We start from the raw sequence: 19,067 nt of genomic DNA, 5'->3' as shown, positions 1-19,067 counted from the left end.
TATATTGAACTTAAAAGTAATGCATGATAAATCATACACCTCTTTATCAGCTAGTACAGGTCTGTAGTCTAAAATATCACCCTTGACCTCAAGTCAGAAAAAGTGCTGACAATAAGGTCGTTGCATTATTATTTACTACATTTTCGTAACTCTATAATAAAAATGATAGTGCTACATCCTTCTCCAGAAAAGCCTGTTGCTGTGAAATTTTTGGAATAAGACAGAAATTATGTTAACCTCCACTAGAGAGAACCCAAGAGTATGTCAAGTATTCATAGTATTCCAGCAGAAATGGGAATTACGAAAATTTTGCATACCTTCAAATTTGACCCTAACATACACAGATTTGATAAACAACATGAAGAGAAGAGTTTCATTTTTTAAGGTGCCGTGGCTTCAATCTTCAGTGGGATTTTGACCTTCCAAAAAATAACTGCTTTCCTGGAAATAATTCTTTTTCCTAGTCACATTTATCCTGTTCACAGAAGTGGTCACAATGGATGATGCTCTAACTCAAGTTATCCTACATGATCATGCTGATGCCAAATGCACAATTTTCCGGCAATATATGCATTCTCCACAAATTATAAGCCCTTCAGTCAGACAGCCAATGTGAAACCTATGGATGCATGGAAGGCATATAATTTGCTCCCCAGGCAAAGCTGTTCCAAACAAACAGTGCAACCCTCCAGATCTGATTCTACATTTTCATTTCCAGAATCTTTGACTTTGGTTGACCTTGGAATAAAAGCTTCTCTCTGCAAGCTGCAAATGGCCATCTTTGTAAGCGCTGGTGGCTCTGAACCACTCCGCAATGAAAAGTCCTATTCCATGAATTCCTCAGACGCACTAATCCTGGAAGCCAGCAAGTTTCTTACATCAGCTGGCCAGCTTTCTGCATCAGTAAAATAGATCTGTTCATCGATTGCAGCATAGTTATCCACTCTTGTTTCAGCTGAGGGAATGCTTCTCATCCTGCTGACCTGCACAGTCATTATTTCCCATGTTAATAAAAAATTGTTACATTGATGAAATAGGCACTGCGCTGTATTGCCAGCACAAACAAGATAACTACATTCTATCAAACGGTTTAGCTGACCTGTTGCTCAAAAGTGATGATGCTCTAAATTTCAAATTAAGGCGATCTCTGGCATGCATAATTTCTCCTGGTAAAATTTTGTATTTGATTGCTTACTCTGAAAATGTACTCAGAAGTCTGTGTGAGACACCATTTTTATGACTGGAAGCTTCTATGCTGGACTCATTATAAATCCTAGAATTGCTTGAACGTCCCTCACAAAGTGGCACTTAATGATCCTGCATATGAATTCAATTTAAATTCAAATCATCTATAAAAAATGGTCATGGTAAATGTCATGTTCAATTCTATTAGTTACGAATGACAAGAAGCTACTCTGCTTGTTCATCAATTAAGAGATGGTTAAATAAACAGGCACACTGTAATCATAAACACAAACGTAGCATGTCATTAAACAGTACTGGATGGCTGTCTTCAGAAACATCATGGCAGGTGGAATTTGTGCTATGAATTAGCTGGATCACTTCTTTATTTGTTGGCAATAGAAAGCATCATAACAATTCAAGTTATATTTGTATGTGCTTTTTCTTTACTTTTGAGGTACACTCACTGAATGCAGTTAGCTTACATATTGAGTTTTGGCCACTCTCTGAGGAGCAGGGAAAAATATAGCCAGGATGTAGTCGCAAGTTTTTAAGAATTTCGCAGTAAAGCAAACTCAATCACGCATTTCAAACCATTAAGTATATACCATAATAACCATCTTCGCAAAGATAGAAAAATGATAGAACCAAAACAAGGTAACAAACCAACAGATAGAAATCTGGCCCAAGGGCTATGGCTGATAATCATTAAGAAAGAAGAAAAAAAAAGCCAAGGCACCAAATATCAACATGATAATGCTAAACGATGTAAATCGGTAATCCACTGAGCTAAATTGAAAAAGGAGAAACTGCAAGTCGACTAATTGAAGTCTGAAAGAGCCATCTCATTGCTACAGTGCTGCTGACTACAGCCAAAAAAATTGTTCAAACGGCATTTTCTGGGCCAGTTACTCTCATTGGCTACCATAATATATATGTTGTACCTTGTATCTGTTTATGACTCCATTGGAGGTACATTTTTAAATCCATCTTTGCAAAAGGATGCTATTCAATATCTGGATGTTGCACGTAAATGGAATCAAAATGGTATGAGCGAACCAAATCTCTACATATTGTCATGGATTGCATTAATCTCAATGAGCATCTTCCCTTATCTATGTATGTATGTAGAACATAAATTTTGAAATACCCTTTTTCTTCTTGTGCTCAGAATAGATTACATATTTATAACCTGGAAGCATGGGGAGGCACCTAGCTTCCAATTAGGGACCAGGGTATAATTCAATCCATCCCATCCCCACCTGCATATTCCTAGACATCTCATCAGATTCCACTAATTTTAATGAGCATCTTCTCTTAACTTTCATCTTGTGCTCAGAAAAGAGTACGTATCTAGAACCTGGAAGCATGCAGAAAACCTACCTTCGACTTAGTGACCAGACTGTAATTCAATCCTTCCCATTCTCGCCTGCATATTCCTATAAGTCTCATCTGGTTCCACTAATTTTAGAGATCATCTTCCCTTAAATTTCATCTTGTGCTTAGGAAAATGTACATATTTAAAACATGGAAGCATGCTGAAGACCTAATGTCCACTCCGTGACCAAATTGTACTTTAATCCAACCCATTTTAGTTCTCAAGAATAAGTGCTATTGGCTTCATTTTATAAAAAAATGGCACCAGAAATGCTGTTGTTCAGGTCAATGTGAAATTTAAATGCAGCATCTCTATATATCGATCATAAATTTGTGAACCAAGTGTACCGCCTTCAAATGAGGAACATTCTGAAATATTGACAATTACAATAGTCCAGATTGTTCATTACAAGTAGAAAGTCCCTACGATAGTTGTACAGAAGATGTTTTAACTTTAGAGTTAATCCTCTGCATATTGAGACTGTCTTCAAGATTATTTTATGTCTGATAAGATTCAGATACATAGAGGCAATCACATACAACTGAGATCTAGTTCTTCAATCTGCACTGAGACTAGACTTACAGGACATGAAGAAAGATAACAATGAGAATACAATAGGAGTGAAGTTTAAATGACAAAACCAAAACAAAGAGACAGAAACAAAGAGGTATTAGGATTGTAGTAAGTCTTGTGAAAAATCGGTGACCCGATTCCTACTACAGCAAACTGATAATATTTCTCCTATTTGTTGAATTCCTTAAACAAATTACTTGCAGTTTTCTACAGCAAATATCGAAATACATACTCTGCAGCCTACACAAAATAAATACTGCGGAAACTAAATACAACACTGGAGAGGAATAAACACACACACATTTACACAGTTGTTTTTGGACAATGTCCCCGGAAAAACCCAATGTGGGAAAACTGGTTGCAGCAGCTGAGGGTTTTATTATTAAACAATAGTTTTTGAGTACAAATCGTTGGATGCCCAAACTGGTAATCCAATACAGAGAAAAATGGCAAAGAGTTAGTGAGAAAAATATCACACTGATTCAGGAGATCCGACACTGATCAAGGGCTGGTAGCGGGCCCCACGCTGCCTTTGCACAACGTTTGCATCAATCCTACCCAGATCTGTGTCACCTTCTCTACTGATCTCCTGCTATTTGGAAATTCGACCTTCTAGCCCTCCGTTGTCACATCCCAACTTCTGGCACTGGATCTTGACTCTCCCAGTTGGATTTCAAACTCCCTCTAAAGCTCTGGTTTGCCTTTGCGTGGCACTATGCTGCCTCACTGAACTGGTCTATGCCCTCTCTTCTTTGCACTCTTCAATTTGAAAAACTCTCCTCTGGACTACTATCCCTGCCCCTCATTGCAAGAAGATCACTCGATCTCACTCTGGCAACTCAACGCTGCTACTCTTGAGAAATTCGATCTCTGATCTCTCATTCGATGTGTTCTAGAAATGCCCATCAAGCTCCTTCTTATAATCTTTCGTTGGAGCACCAATGGCCAAGATTAGAACATAATCAAAGGCTAACATTAACTGGGAGTTGATCCTTCTCTTCTTCTAGAAGATACACACTAGATTTAATTAATACCCTTTAATTAACTAGATTTCCTAAGTTTACACTTAGGGAACCATTTAAAAAAAGTTAATTATTTTAATTAAACCATCTCTAGGTGGAATTTTCCCAAACGATTCCTTGGTATTGGAGAATGCACATGTCTTAGCATCTCTACAAAATCTCGAGGCAAGAGCACATCCGATGCTACAAAAATCAACACTCCCTCTTAGCGAGGAATGTGCTCTAGTGTTGCAACCCACTGAAGCATCACTTTGTCTCTGTACCATCTCTTATGGCACTGCTGATGTATGACTCTACTGCTCACCAACTACTGCGCAACTTTGATATGAGTTACATTTGCGTTGTTGTTGGCCCTGCTGAACTGCTTCCAACACTACATCTGCATTGCAACCTTCTCTAACTGCTGCTGCTGCAACTGCAACAATTGCAATGGAAAAGCAGCCAAAACACTGAACCAACTATGTTCAGTATGATGCATCTGTCGTCTGAGTTCTGACTACTGCTAGCCTCTGTGTTGCTGTTGACTCTTCTCTGTGCCAACTGCACAACTTCCAACTTTGTGCCGCGCTGTTCAGAATCTGACCGCTACTAGCTATTGCATTTGTCACTCTGGCACCTGACTGCACCAACTGTCATTGTTCCATCTTGCTACTGCTAACTATGGGCTCCTGTAGCAAGGTCTTGATCCAAGGGTGGACTCCTCAAGGATCCTGCCCATCCTGTAGCTCTTTGGGGCTACAACTCCAAATCACCCCACCTCACCCATGGAGGCATCTTGACAATCATGGCAAACTCTTACTCCAATCTAGAGGACAACGTGTCGATCTCAATGGATGCAGCTTGCTGATCCTGCTTCTCCTATTTTTCCTTCTTTCCGAGAGGACACTGAGTGTTGTAGTGGCCCAACTCGCCACACCTGAAGCACTTGATCTTCGAAATGTCCTTCTTTATTCTGCACTGCTCTTGCTGCCCCTTTGACGCAAGGGCCACATCCTCCTCTTCCTTCACTTCTTTTGTCCAACTGCTACTACTGCCACTGATTGTGGCCTTCACTAGATCACGCCTCATCTCCTCCTGGTGCAGATCAGTCCACACACGTTCCCAATCTGGCAGTTGTTCTCTGCCCAGTATGCTTTGGACGAAAACTTGCCAATCTTCTGAAATGCTATTTAGCGCTAATTGTACAAACTCTAAGAGCTCGGGCGTTGTCCCTACTGAAGCAAGCTGGTCCTGGACATCCTGAAGCCTCGTAAGGAAGGGATCCACACACTCCCCTTTTTGCATCCTCCTGCAACCTTCATCACTGCGGCAAATTTGGCAAAGACAACAATTCCCCCAGCAATGACTGCCCTTCTTTGATCCAGAAACTGCTACCATTGTTGCTGTCGACATTGCTACAGCTGCTGCTCCCAATTTTGATCCTCCTGACGCTATTCTTCCAGTAACTGCTGCAAAATAACTGCATCCCAGTTGAAGATCTGCTCTGCAAAGAAAAATATGTTGCTCCCTTTTGCCTCTAGAAAGCTCGATCTGGAGAATCGAATTTCTCTGTCGACTCAGAGAAATCGATCTCACCCAAAACTTCGACCTTCTTGGCCCAAGGACTGCGCTGCCTTGAGGTTTCAAACTTATGCCTCTGCAATAATTTCGAACTCCCTCTTCCTTTCTGCAATTGAGCTCTTCTGCTCACAATTTGTGCGCCCATACCATGTGAAAAATTTGTGACCTGATTCCCACTGCAGCAAATTGATGATATTTCTCCTATTTGTTAAATTCCTTAAACAAATTACTTGCATTTTTCTACAACAAATATCGAAATACATACACTGCATCCTACACAAAATAAATACTGCGGAAACTAAATACAACACTGGAGAGAAATAAACACACACACATTTACACAATTGTTTTTAGACAATGTCCCCGGAAAAACCCAATGTGGGAAAACCGGTGCAACAACTAAGGGTTTTATTATTAAGCAATAGTTTCTGAGTACAAATCGTTGGATGCCCAAACTTGCTATCCGATACTGAGAAAAATTGGCAAAGAGTTAGTGAGAAAAATCTCACATTGATTCGGGAGATCCGACACTGAGAAGGCACTGGCTGGCAGGCCCCACGCTGCCTCTGCATCAATCCTACACAGATCTGCGTCATACTGGCTGGGATCTGCGTCACCTTCTCTGCTGATCTCCTGCTATCTGGAAATTCTACCTTATGCCCCTCTGGTCTCACACCTCGGCTTCTGGCACTGGATCTCGACTCTCCCAGCTGGATTTCGAACTCCCTCTGAAGCTCTGCGTTGCCTCACTGAATTTCTCTATGCCCTCTCTGCTTTGCACTCTTCGACTTTGGAAAACTCTCCTCCAGACTACTATCCCTGCCCCTCACTGCAAGAAGATCACTCGATCTCACTCCAACAATTCAATGCTGCTACTCTTGAGAAATTCAATCTCTCATTCGATGTGTTCTCCAAGTGCCCATCAAGCTCCTTATAATCTCTCGTTGGAGCACCATCGGCCAAGATTAAAACATAATCAAAGGCTACGATTAACTGGAAGTTGATCCTCGTCTTCTTCTAAAAGATACACACCAGATTTAATTAATACCCTTTAATTAACTAGATTAGGTTTAGACTTAGGGAACCATTTAAAAAAAGTTAATTATTTTAATTAAATCATCTCTAGGTGGAATTTTCCCAAACAATTTCTTGGTATTGGAGAATGCACATGTCTTAGCATCTCTATAAAATCTCAAGGCAAGAACACATCCGATGCTACAAAAATCAACACTCCCTCTTAGCGAGGAATGTGCTCTAGCAGTGTTGCGGGGGAGCGCCCCCCCCCCCCCCTCGCTCCCGCTCCCAATCCGCGCTCCGAGCGGGAGCGGGTCGGGAGCGCGCTCCCGAAATCGCTCCCGAAAAGGGAGCGATTTCGGGAGCGCGCTCCCTAAAAAAAATTTCGCTCCCTGCCTTTTCGGGAGCGTTTTGCCTTTTTTGCATTTTTTTTTTGTAGTAATGTTCGAAATGCAATTTTTTTTGAAAGAAACAAATAGTTTTTGAGTGGGGCAGCTTAATGATCAAGTCTAGGCCCTAGTATTGATATGCTATTCATGGTAATGTTAAATTCTTAAAGTAAAAGTGACATTTTCTTTAATTTTCATTTTCATCCTTTTACTTAAATTTTTAACATTACCATGAAATGACTCAGGATGTTTGAGAGTGGTTTCGTCCTCATTGGATTTCATATGGAGAAAGTAGAATTTTAGATTTCATTCAAAATCCAGCAGACTTATCAGTTTTTCAGGATTTCAGGATTGGGGGATTGCAATGTTTCCATTGAATTTTGTCATGTATTAGGGTATGGAACTCGTATTTAATCAAGAGTACCAATCCCTCTATGTACCTTGATGTTAGTGACATTGGTTGTCGAACTCCTCTATCATGACCCTTCTAAAAATGTACGCATCACTCAAACAAAATCTTGACTTGACATGTTATGCTTTTTCTATCTTATGTTAATGCTTAGAGGGTGATATTAATGACAAAGATCCCTATACAAATACAAAGGTAATGACAAAGATACCTCTGGATATTAATGCTTCGAGGGTGATATTAATGACAAAGATCCTGATTTTGCAACAAGACTAAAAAATTAGACATTTCTCGTGGTGGCAAGAGGCCCAAGCATAAGAAATAGATAATAGATTTACTTCTCTTTTCTAGTTTCTAGTAGCTTTTATAACTATTGACTCTTTCATATTTATTATGATATTTTTTTAAACAATATATGACAATTTAAGTTTGAAGTTGGCAATTATAACTCATTAGTAATGAATTATGAATATGATGCTTCATGAAAGTTGAAAGTTGTTTCATTTCATTTCATTTTATAACATTTCATTTCATGTTAGATATTATTTGTTGTAATGGTTACACTTAGCTTACAAGTACAACTTTGGTGATCAATGATGATAAATGTTATATATTGAATTTTGAAAGCTTGAAACTTTAAGATTGATGAATCATGAGACTCAATATGTTGTATGTTACTATGTTACTAACTTGCGGACATGGTTGATGAAGATTATAACTTCTAGATGATTGTTGTTATATGGTTCAATCTATGCTTTTTTATGTTTTTTATATCTAATTCATCATTCTACATGTTTTTGTTGACATATATGTATCAAAAATTAAAAAATATAAAAAATATATATGTTTTTAAAAAATCGCTCCAGGATTCGCTCCCAAACCGGGAGCTTCTGAAAATGGTCGCTCCCGCTCCCGTTTTCGCTCCCGCTCCCCGCTCCCGCTCCCGCTCCCAAGTAACATGGTGCTCTAGTGTTGCAACCCACAGAAGCATCACTTTGTCTCTGCACCATCTCCTGTTGTGCTCCTAATGTATGGATCTACTGCCCACCAACTATTGCGCAACTCTGATATGAGTTACATTTGCGTTGTTGTTGGCCCTGCTGAACTGCTTCCAACACTGCATCTGCATTGCAACCCTCTCTAACTACTCTTGCCGCAACTGCAACAACTGCAACGGAAAAGCATCCAAAATACTGAACCAACTGTGTTCAGTATGATGCATCCGTCGTCTGAATTCTGGCCACTACTAGCCTTTGCGCTGTCACTGAAGCCTCTGCGTTGCTGCTAACTCTGATTTGTGCCAACTGCACAACTGCCAACTCTGCTCTGCGCTGTTCAGAATCCGACCGCTACTAGCTACTGCATTTGTCACTCTGGCACCTGACTACACCAACTATCACTGGTCCATCCTGCTACTGCTGACTATGGGCTCCTGTAGCAAGGTCTTGATCCAAGATTATTATATGTGAGAGTTGTTGATTTCAGTAGCATCGGATGTGCTCTTGCCTCGATATTTTGCTAGGACAATCATGGCAAACTCTTCCTCCAGTCTGGAGGATAACCTGTCAATCTCAGCGAATGCATCTTGCTGATCCTGCTTCTCCTCTTTGTCCTTCTTTCTGAGAGGACACTGAGCGCTGTAGTGGCCCAGCTAGCCACACCTGAAGCACTTGATCTTCAAAATGTCCTTCTTTATTCTGCGCTGCTCCTGCTGCCCCTTTGACGCAAGGGACACGTCTTCCTCTTCCTTCATTGCTTTCATCCCACTGCCACTGATTGTGGCCTTCACCAGATCACGCCTCATCTCCTCCTGTTGTAGATCAACCTACGCACATTCCCAATCTGGCAGTTTTTCTTTGCCTAAGATGCTCTAGACGAAAACTTGCCAATCCTTTGAAATGCTATCCAGCGCTAATCGTACAAACTCTGAGGGCTGGGGCACTGTACCTACTAAAGCAAGCTGGTCTCGGACATCCTAAAGCCTCGTAAGGAAGGGATCCACACACTCCCCTTTTTGCATCCTCGTGCAAAATTCATCACTGTGGAAAATTTGGCAAAGACAACAATTCCCCTAGCAATAGCTGTCCTCCTTTGATCCAGAAACTGTTGTCACTGCTGCTGTCGACATTGCTGCAGTTGCTGCTCCCATTGCTCCTCCTGATGCTATTCTGCCAGCAACTGCTACAAAATAACTGCGTCCCAACTGAAGATATGCTCTGCAAGGAAAAATATGCTACCTCCTTCTGCCTCTGGAAAGCTTTGATCTGGAGAATCGAATTTCTCTGTCGACTCACTCAGAGAAATCAATCTAACTCAAAGCTTTGACCTTCTTGGCCCAAGGACTGCGCTGCCTTTGGGATTTCAAATTTCTGCCTTTGTAGTAATTTCGAACTCCCTCTTTCTTTCTGCAACTGAGCTCTTCTACTCACGATCTGTGCTCTGATACCATGTGAAAAATCGGTGACCTGATTCCTTCTGCAACAAACTGATGATATTTCTCCTATTTGTTAAATTCCTTAAGCAAATTACTTGCAGTTTTCTACAACAAATATCGAAATACATACACTGCAGCCTACAAAAAATAAATACTGCAGAAACTAAATATAGCACTAGAGAGAAATAAACACACACACATTTACACAGTTGTTTTTGGACAATGTCCCTGAAAAACCCAATGTGGGAAAATCAGTACAGCTGCCGAGGGTTTTATTATTAAGCAGTAGTTTTTGAGTACAAATCGTTGGATGCCCAAACTGGCTATCCGATATAGAGAAAAACTGGCAAAGAGTTAGTGATTAAAATTACACACTGATGCGACAGATCTAACCCTGATCAGGGGTTGGTTGGCGGGCCCCACGTTGCCTCTGCGTAGCTTCTATGTCAGTCCTACGCAAATCTGTGCCACACTAGCTAGGCTCTGTGTCACCTTCTTTGCTGACCTCCTGCTATCTGGAAATTCGACCTTCTGGCCCTCCGGTCTCACACCTAGGCTTCTGGCACTGGATCTCGACTCTCCCATTTGGATTTCAAACTCCCTCTGAAGCTCTGCGCTGCCTTTGTGTAGTACTGCATTGTCTCACTGAACTGCTCTATGCCCTCTCTGCTTTGCATTCTCCAGATCTGGAAAAATATCCTTCGGACTACTATCCCTGCCCCTCACTACAAGAAGATCATTGGATCTCACTCCGGCAACTCAACGCTGCTACTCTTGAGAAATTCGATCTCTGATCTCTCATTCGATGTGTTCTCCAAGTGCCCATCAAGCTCCTCCTTATAATATCTCGTTCGAGCACCAATGGCCAAGATTAAAACATAATCAAAGGCTAAGATTAACTGGGAGTTGATCCTTGTCTTATTCTAGAAGATACACACCAAATTTAATTAATACCCTTTAATTAACCATATTTCCTAAGTTTAGACTTAGGGAACCATTTAAAAAAAGTTAATTATTCTAAGTAGAATTTTCCCAAACGATTTCTGGGTATTGGAGAATGCATGTGTCTTAGCCTCACTACAAAATATCGCGGCAAGAGCACATTCGATGCTACTGAAATCAACAACTCTCACATATAATAATCAAGAGTAAACCCATAACACTATAAATGTAGGTGTCATTGCACCCTAACATTCATCATTTCAAAGTAACCCACGAAATTGCATTAGGTGGACAAATGATTACATGACATGGTGACTTTATGATCAAAATGGTTTCCAAACACCTCATATACATCAATGTTAAGAGCGGGAAATAATCATACATGACATGATGAATTTATGATCAAAATGGTTTCTAGACACCTCATATACATCAATGTTACGAGTGGGAAATAATCATAGGTTGGCTTCGCCATAAATGCTAACCTACATAGGAAGAAGCTTGACCCTAACACTAAAGAAACACTAACACGGAAAATAAGTCACTGCATTCGCCGAATTTAATCCATGATGTTCAAAATTAGAAAAAATTCAAGGGTAGCCGAATAAGTTCATTTAAATATAGTGATTAAATTCATTTGAGTTTGAAATTCAGTGATGAAACTCATTTAAATTCAAATGTAGAATTATATTTCCTCAAACTTACAGCTGGACTTTGTCCCAAATTTTATCACATCATTTGGCATTAACGATTTTCTTCCTAACTTCATGGCCATCAAACATGAACACAACCATGAACTATGTGACTTAGTCAATGCAACCACATGTTAATGACTAGAGGATCATTAACATGGCACCAAGTCAAGATTACCATCATGACACTAGCGCATCCCCTTAAAGAAAGGGGGCGTGATAAGACAACTTTTGAGACCACAAGTCAACCACTAAAGGAATTAACAAATGACCACTTATATATTTGACCAAGTAAATCTTACATCCTAAAATTCTTGTTATTAATATTCATATGGGAAATATGTTGTCAACATGGCCAAATAAATCAATGTTCCACCAAGTTTCCAAGATGGAGGGGTGTGGGAATGGGGAGACAAGTAAGGGGATGTTTCCCTGGACTCCCAAATTTTAGGGAAGTTTAGGTGAATGGGGGGACATCAGAGTGTGAGTGTGTCTATATATATATATATATATATATATATATATATATATATTATGAACAAGATTCAAATTCAAATTCAATAATGAAATACATTGATTCATACATCATAAATGTTTAATGCAATAGAAATAGTAAAATATTGTATACATTGATTTAGATTCATCATTCATTATTCTAGAATTAGATTAGTACTAAGGAAATAACTAGATATGAAAGTCCAAAGACTTGAACAATAAATTGAAATTTTGTTGCGATACCCCACACCTGTACACGATGCTAATATAAGTACTTGTTATTAGGCTGGTGAATTGGATGTATACTACAGGCATGTGTGCCTATGTGTTTATGATATGCGGCCTGAGTGCCCATATGGATATGTTATATATTGTGGGGCCAATGTGCCTAGGCATAGGTGTCAATCTTGGTTAAGTGGCCAGAGGGCCTGGATTGTAATATAATGTATTTGTAACTATTTTAATAATAATAAAAGAAACTGGTTGTAGAGCCTACTCCACGGTAAGAGTATGGGGGCGTGCAACTCCATAGAGACGGGCAACAGTGTGTTGGCAAAAATTTGGGGAAAAGGGCACCTAGCGCCCACGTGGCTTCAGGAGCACCACATGGCAGAGAGAGCCATGCAATGGGAAAAGTATATATAAATACTTACCCCTAGCATTATGGGGATGACTCATTATCATTATGATGACGATTATGGTTCAAGACTTCCTGGTTGGCTTTAAGGTGCCCTAGAAGGTGGGAATTGCAGAGTGATTATGGGGTCCCGGGGAAGGATGTGCCACTTGGGCGCAAGTTCGGGCGAAGCAGCTGAAGTGTTGCGGGATGGTCGTAAGGCGCCACTGGGGCGCAGGTTTGGGGGAAGCAATTGAGATGTTCCTAGTTGGCCATAAGGCGCCACTTGGACGCAAGTTCGAGGGAAGCAACTAAGATGTTCCTGGTTGCTTTGTAAGGCATCATTTGGGTGTAGGTTCAAGGCAAACAAAGTTGTGTCGGTTTTATGGCTTGGAGGGTGCTTGGAACCTTGGAGTGACATGGATATGGGTTGGCACCTTGGTAGTTAGTCTGGAGGGTGCTTAGAACCTTCCATAGCATGACTGTTGGGTTGGCACCTTGGCCATGGTGTTTGGATGTTTTTCGGTTATTGTTACCCGTGGAGTTGCAGCCCTAGCTCAGGGGTGATCCGTGGTTGAAATTGATGAACCACGCGGTCTATGGCAGGGCGGAATGTGGAGAGCCCTCAACTAGTCAGTGTGTAGAAATTTCTATTTTCCCACCCCGGTTTTCAGTTTCTCCTTATTTCTCCCATATAGTTAAATGCCCTTTCCCATAACCATACATTTAACAAGCTGAAAAAAATAAATTTGCTGAAAACACAAATTCTGGAAATTTTACAGAATGCTGGAAATTGCAGAAATAAAAATCAGCAGTAATAAACAGCCATTAAAACACATTTAAACACTGAAATTTTTGGTCAATGTGACTCTGGAAAAACCCCCTACAACTCTTGGGGAAAACCAGTTTGAGAGATCTTCTTTATTTCTGAAAATTGCCTTTTACAGTGAGAAATTTTCAGCAAAAAATCAGCAAGCAAATTTACAACTTATCTCTTTTCCCATGCTTCACAGCAAACTGGAAATTACAGCAAACAGGACAGCAATAAATGTTGTACGGTCTCCTCGATTTTCGTGCCCACTTTCAGCATTAAATGCTGCTGTATGGCCCTTGTTTTGCGTGCAGAAAAACCAACAAACTGCTCCTCGATTTTTGTGCAAACCTCTCCTCGAAAATCGTGCCAAAATCTGCCTTTCACTGTGTGCTGAATCAGCTGTACAAATCTGCTCAACTGCTGCCTTGGAATGTGTGCCAAGCTGCTGTCTCCTTCTCCTCCCTGCTCAGAAATCTCTCTTGCTCTCTTGCTCTCCTTCTCCCAATCTGCTCATGAAAGAATTGAATCGAATGTGATCTTTTCCTCCTTTTCCTCCCTTAATATAACTCCAAGTGACTTTTGGGTGATCCAAGTGACTTTTGGGTGATCTCTAAATCCAATGGCTGAAATAGATTTAGATCAATGGCTGAGATTAAATGCTCATTTAAATCTCACTTTTTATTTTTTAATTCACCCCACTTTAATAAGGACCCACTTAGTCATTTATTTCCAAAGTCACTTTTCCTTTCTAATTTTTCATTGACTTTATAAAAGTCACTTTAAAATTAGACTTAGTAACTTTATCACTTAAAGTCACTTTTAAATTAGATTTAACTTTATAAAATTATAAAGTCACTTTAGGAGAAAAATTAAATTCTTTTGGACACTTTTCCCTAGGCCAAAGATCAAAGCCTAAGGGAACCACCTGTCCTCCGGTACCAAATTTCAACACTCCCTCTTACCGAGGAAGGTGTTCCTCACCACACCCATCTTGTCTCTGAAGTAGACATGCTTGCCCCGTGGTAAGGCTTTGGTAAGGATATCTGCAACCTGCTCATCAGTGGAAATATACTCAAGCTTCACAACTCCCTTCTGAACATAGTCTCTGATGAAATGATATCTGATCTCGATATGCTTTGACCTGTCATGAAATACTAGATTCTCCGTGAGTTTAATGCAACTCTGATTATCACAGTAAATCACTGAAGGTCTCAACGGCTGACCACATAAGCCAAACAACATCTTGCGAAGCCAGATAGCCTCACAACTAGCTAGACTGGCTGCCATATACTCTGCTTCCACTGAACTCAATGCTACTGACTGCTGCTTCTGGCTGAACCATGACACTACTGCTGAACCCAACCCAAAACAACACCCTGAAGTGCTCTTCTTATCAGAAGCACAACCTGCCCAATCAGAATCAGTGTATCCTGCCAATCTCACTCCATCTCCCTGCCTGTAGTCCAGACCATAATCCACTGTCCCCTACAAGTACCGCAAAATGTGTTTTGCAGCCACCCAGTGAACCTTCCTAGGCTCACACATAAACTGACTCATCGTGTTGACTGCAAAACAGATATCTGGTCTGGTGTTGACCAAATACATCAAGGAACCAATCAGTTGCCTGTACAATGTGGGATCCACCAACTCGAAATCCGAAGCATGAAGCTTCTTCCAGTTGGTGATCATCGGTGTCGACATGGGTCTACAATCTTCCATGTGGAATCTACTAAGGATGTCCACAATATACTTCCCCTGCTCCAGGAAGAAATGCCCCTCCTCCTGCCACACCTCCAAGCCCAAAAAGTAATGCATCAAGCCGATGTCCTTCATCTCAAACTCCGTCGCAAGATCTCTCTTGCAGTGCTCTATGAGTCTCTCTGCACCTGTAATGATCAAGTCATCCACATACAGCACCAGAATGAGAGGCTCCTCACCAATCACAATAAAGTAAAGGTTCGGATCTGCCTCACTCTTTGTGAAACCCATCCCCTGCAAATATGTTTCTATCCTGGAGTACCAAGCTCTGGGAGCTTGCTTCAGGCCATAAAGGGCCTTCTTCAGTCTGCACACATGGGACTCCTTCCCATGCACCTCAAAGCCCTGTGGCTGCTCAATGTACACCTCCTCCTGTATGAAGCCATTGAGAAATGCGGTCTTCACATCCATCTGGTGGATCTTCCAACCCATCTCGATTCTCTACTACTATCGATATAATGGAGCGGATCGAAGTATATCGAGCCACGGGAGCGAAGGTCTCCTCATAATCAACTCCCTCTACCTGGAAGAACCCTCTAGCCACAAACCTCGCTTTGAATTTCTCAATGCTACCATCTGCAGCATTCTTTACCTTGTAAAGCCATCTGGAAGTAACCACGAATTTGCCCTCAGGCCTCGGCACCACCTCCCAAACATCATTCTTTATGATAGAAGAATACTCCTCCTGCATGGCCTCTCTCCAGACCTGCTGGCTAGCTGCCTCCTCATAGCTAGAAGGCTCAGAGTCAAGGATGTTGGTAACCATCGCCATATAGCTACAAAACCTCTTAGGTGGTCTACTCTCTCTGACCAGCCTCTTCGGCTCAGCAACAGATGTGGCGTCTCTCAAGGTGTCCTGAAGCCACTTGGGCTTCCTCTTCCCTGAGCACACTTCTCCCACCGGAGAATGAAACTCCTCCTCCTCATCATCATTAGGAGCCTGAAATCCTGACTGTCTGTCTGCTGTCCTCCTGCCTGCACCTGAACCTGTAGAAGCTGAGGTACCGTGTGAACTGTCCATCAATGGACTCCCTAGTGAACTGCTCTGTGAACTGCTCTGCATGCTGCCCAGAGCACCACCCCTCTGGCTCGGCGAGCCACTGCTCACTGACGGACCTGACATCCTCATAGATGTACCTCCGGATCCTCCTGATCCCTGCCCACTGGATCCCTGCGACTGACTCAACTGCTGCTGAGGGTCTGGCTGATCCAGATACTCTAACTCCCGTGACCTCCTAAAGGCCCTGTCCTCCTCGAACTTCACATCCCGTCTGACAACAACTCTCCTCTGTGCAGGAATGTAAATCCGAAAGGCCTTTGAGGTCTCACTGTAGCCCACAAAGATACCCTTCTCTGCAGTGGGCTCTAGTTTGGTCCTCTTCTCCTTGGGTATATAGGAGTATGTAATGCATCCAAAGATATGAAGATGACCAATATCAGGCTTCTTCCCAGAGAAAGCCTCCTCCGGAGTCCTGTGCCCCAAGGCACGATGCGGACTCCTGTTCTGCAAGTAAACAGCTGTGTTGCAGGCCTCTGCCCACAAGAACAATGGCAACCCCTGATCATGTAACATGGCTTTGGCAGCCCCTATGATGGATCTGTTCTTCTTCTCCGCAACCCCGTTCAGCTGGGGGTTGTAAGGAACAGTGAACTCCCTCCTAATGCTTGCCTCCGCACAATAGTCAACAAACTCTCCAAGGGTGTACTCTCCTCCATTGTCCGACTTCAAGGACTTGATCTTTCGACCTGTCTGAGTCTCCACAAGAGCTCTGAACTCCTGAAACCGCTTGAAGACCTCACTCTTGGTCTTCAAAAAATAAATCCAGGTCCTCCTGGAGTGATCATCAATGAATAAAACATAGTACTCATATCCACTCAAGGAAACATGAGACATCCGACTGCTCACATCGGAATGAATCAAATCAAGTATCCCCGTCGCTCTGCTGTCACTGCTGGGAAAAGGGGATTTGGCAAATTTGCCCATCGTCTGCAAGTATCAAAGTGATCAGTACTGAAATCTGGCACACCTGTAGTGATCTCCCGCAATGTCCTCAAGGCTCCATGATACATATGTCCCATCCTGCGGTGCCAAATCTCACACAGCTCAGAACTGCTAGCTCTGCTGTCGGTACTACTGCTCAATGCCAAAAGGGGTTGGAATGCAAACTTGTACACCTTTGCATGGCGTACACCTATCACTCTAGCTGAATTAGCTGGAGTGCCCCTGAGATACATCAACACCTGTCCTCCCCTGAACAGTACCTCATATCCTCTGTCCTCCAAAGCTGAGACGGATATGAGGTTCTTCCTCATCCCTGGCACATAAAGAACTTCTGACACCTTCAAGGGAGGTTTGGACTCCCTCTGAAATGTCACTGTCCCCACCCCGACTGCTCTAACAACTCTGTCATCACCGAGTACTACCTCAATATCAGTGCCACTCTCTGAAAGCTCTAAGAAGTACTCATGGAGTCCTGTCATATGACGTGAAGCCCCACTGTCCACATACCAGATACCTGAAGATGCTCCGCTAATCGAGGGAAAAGCATGCTCCCTCCGAACCTATGTGGCAGGTGATCCTGCACTAGAGGACTCACACGTAGTGAACACAAACTCTCGGTCAAAACGACCAACAAAGTCCTCAATCTCTGCTGAAGCTGCCACGTCCTGGTTCTTCCCCTTCTTCTTCTTCTTCTCCGGACACACAACTGCATAGTGTCCCATCTTTTGAATTTTCCAACACTTCACCTTGGAATAGTCCTTCTGTGTGTTCCCCTGTTTACCTTTACCTTTGCCTTTGCCCCCACCACTGCTTGTGGAAGCCTGCTTCTTCCCTTTGCCTTTCTTGCCTCCTGCCACCAGTGCTACATCCTCATCCTGCTCAACTGGCTTGGCTGCCCCAAGCTAACCTTTCCTGATCTTTGTCTGAATGCAATCATCCCAAAACCTCTCCCATGTGGGAAGGGTCTCACGTGCACAAACCCCATCAGCAAAGTTCAACCATGAACGGGGGAGGCCATTCACTGCAATCCGCACCAACTCAGTGGGTGGAATGGCCTCTCCAATCGCTGCCAACTCATCTCTCACATTAGTAATCTTTGTGAGATATCCAGCTGCACTATCATTACCCATCTTAATGTTCTTCAGCTTCTCCTTCAGGACCATCTTCCGGTTTTCATTGGTACTCTGGTAGAGATTGGACAATGCTGTCCACATCTCATGGGCATTGCTCTTTCCTCTCACATGAGGAATGCAATGGTCTTTGATTCCGTCTAGAATCAACCTCTTACCCTTGTTGTTCTTTTTATTATAAGCTGTCAACTGAGTAGCATCAGTAGGCACAACAACAGGGTTCTGTGTGGTATGCACCATGATATCCCAGACTTCTACCTCCTCAAAGATACTCTGCATTCTCTCCTTCCAAACGCTGTAATTTATATGCCCATCCAGCGTATCCTCCACCCTCAATCCCAATGACATCCTGCTGTCCTAAAACTGAAAAATAGCACTGCTGTAGTAAAGATAAAACTGTTGTTTATGAAAAAATCAGCTTGCTGGAATCTTCTGAGTGAAAAATCAGTAACTGTAATTTTTCCTTTTGCTGTGCCAAACTTCCCTTCAGCACTCAAGTTCTGATACCATGTAGAAATTTCTGTTTTCCCACCCCGGTTTTCAGTTTCTCCTTATTTCTCCCATATAGTTAAATGCCCTTTCCCATAACCATACATTTAACAAGCTGAAAAAAATAAATTTGCTGAAAACACAAATTTTGGAAATTTTACAGAATGC

At 42.1% G+C, this 19,067-nt stretch overlaps 1 long non-coding RNA gene across 1 annotated transcript; it reads right to left on the bottom strand.

The window, feature by feature from the left end:
- Nucleotides 1-728: 728 nt before the first annotated feature.
- Nucleotides 729-1,313, bottom strand: LOC149215306 (uncharacterized). The gene is made up of 2 exons (XR_016250472.1): nt 1,100-1,313; nt 729-983 (listed from the first exon to the last, which is right to left on the bottom strand). It is a non-coding gene; the product is annotated as an uncharacterized LOC149215306 (long non-coding RNA).
- Between the last annotated feature and the right edge of the window lie 17,754 nt (nt 1,314-19,067).

The sequence above is a fragment of the Pinus tabuliformis genome, chromosome 1_1 (assembly GCF_031772625.1).
Source record: "Pinus tabuliformis cultivar Carrire ecotype Pingquan chromosome 1_1, CPIR1, whole genome shotgun sequence".
NCBI lineage: Eukaryota > Viridiplantae > Streptophyta > Pinopsida > Pinales > Pinaceae > Pinus > Pinus tabuliformis.
The sequence above is the reverse complement of the archived record's forward strand: the minus strand, read 5'-3'. Positions and strand labels throughout refer to the sequence as shown.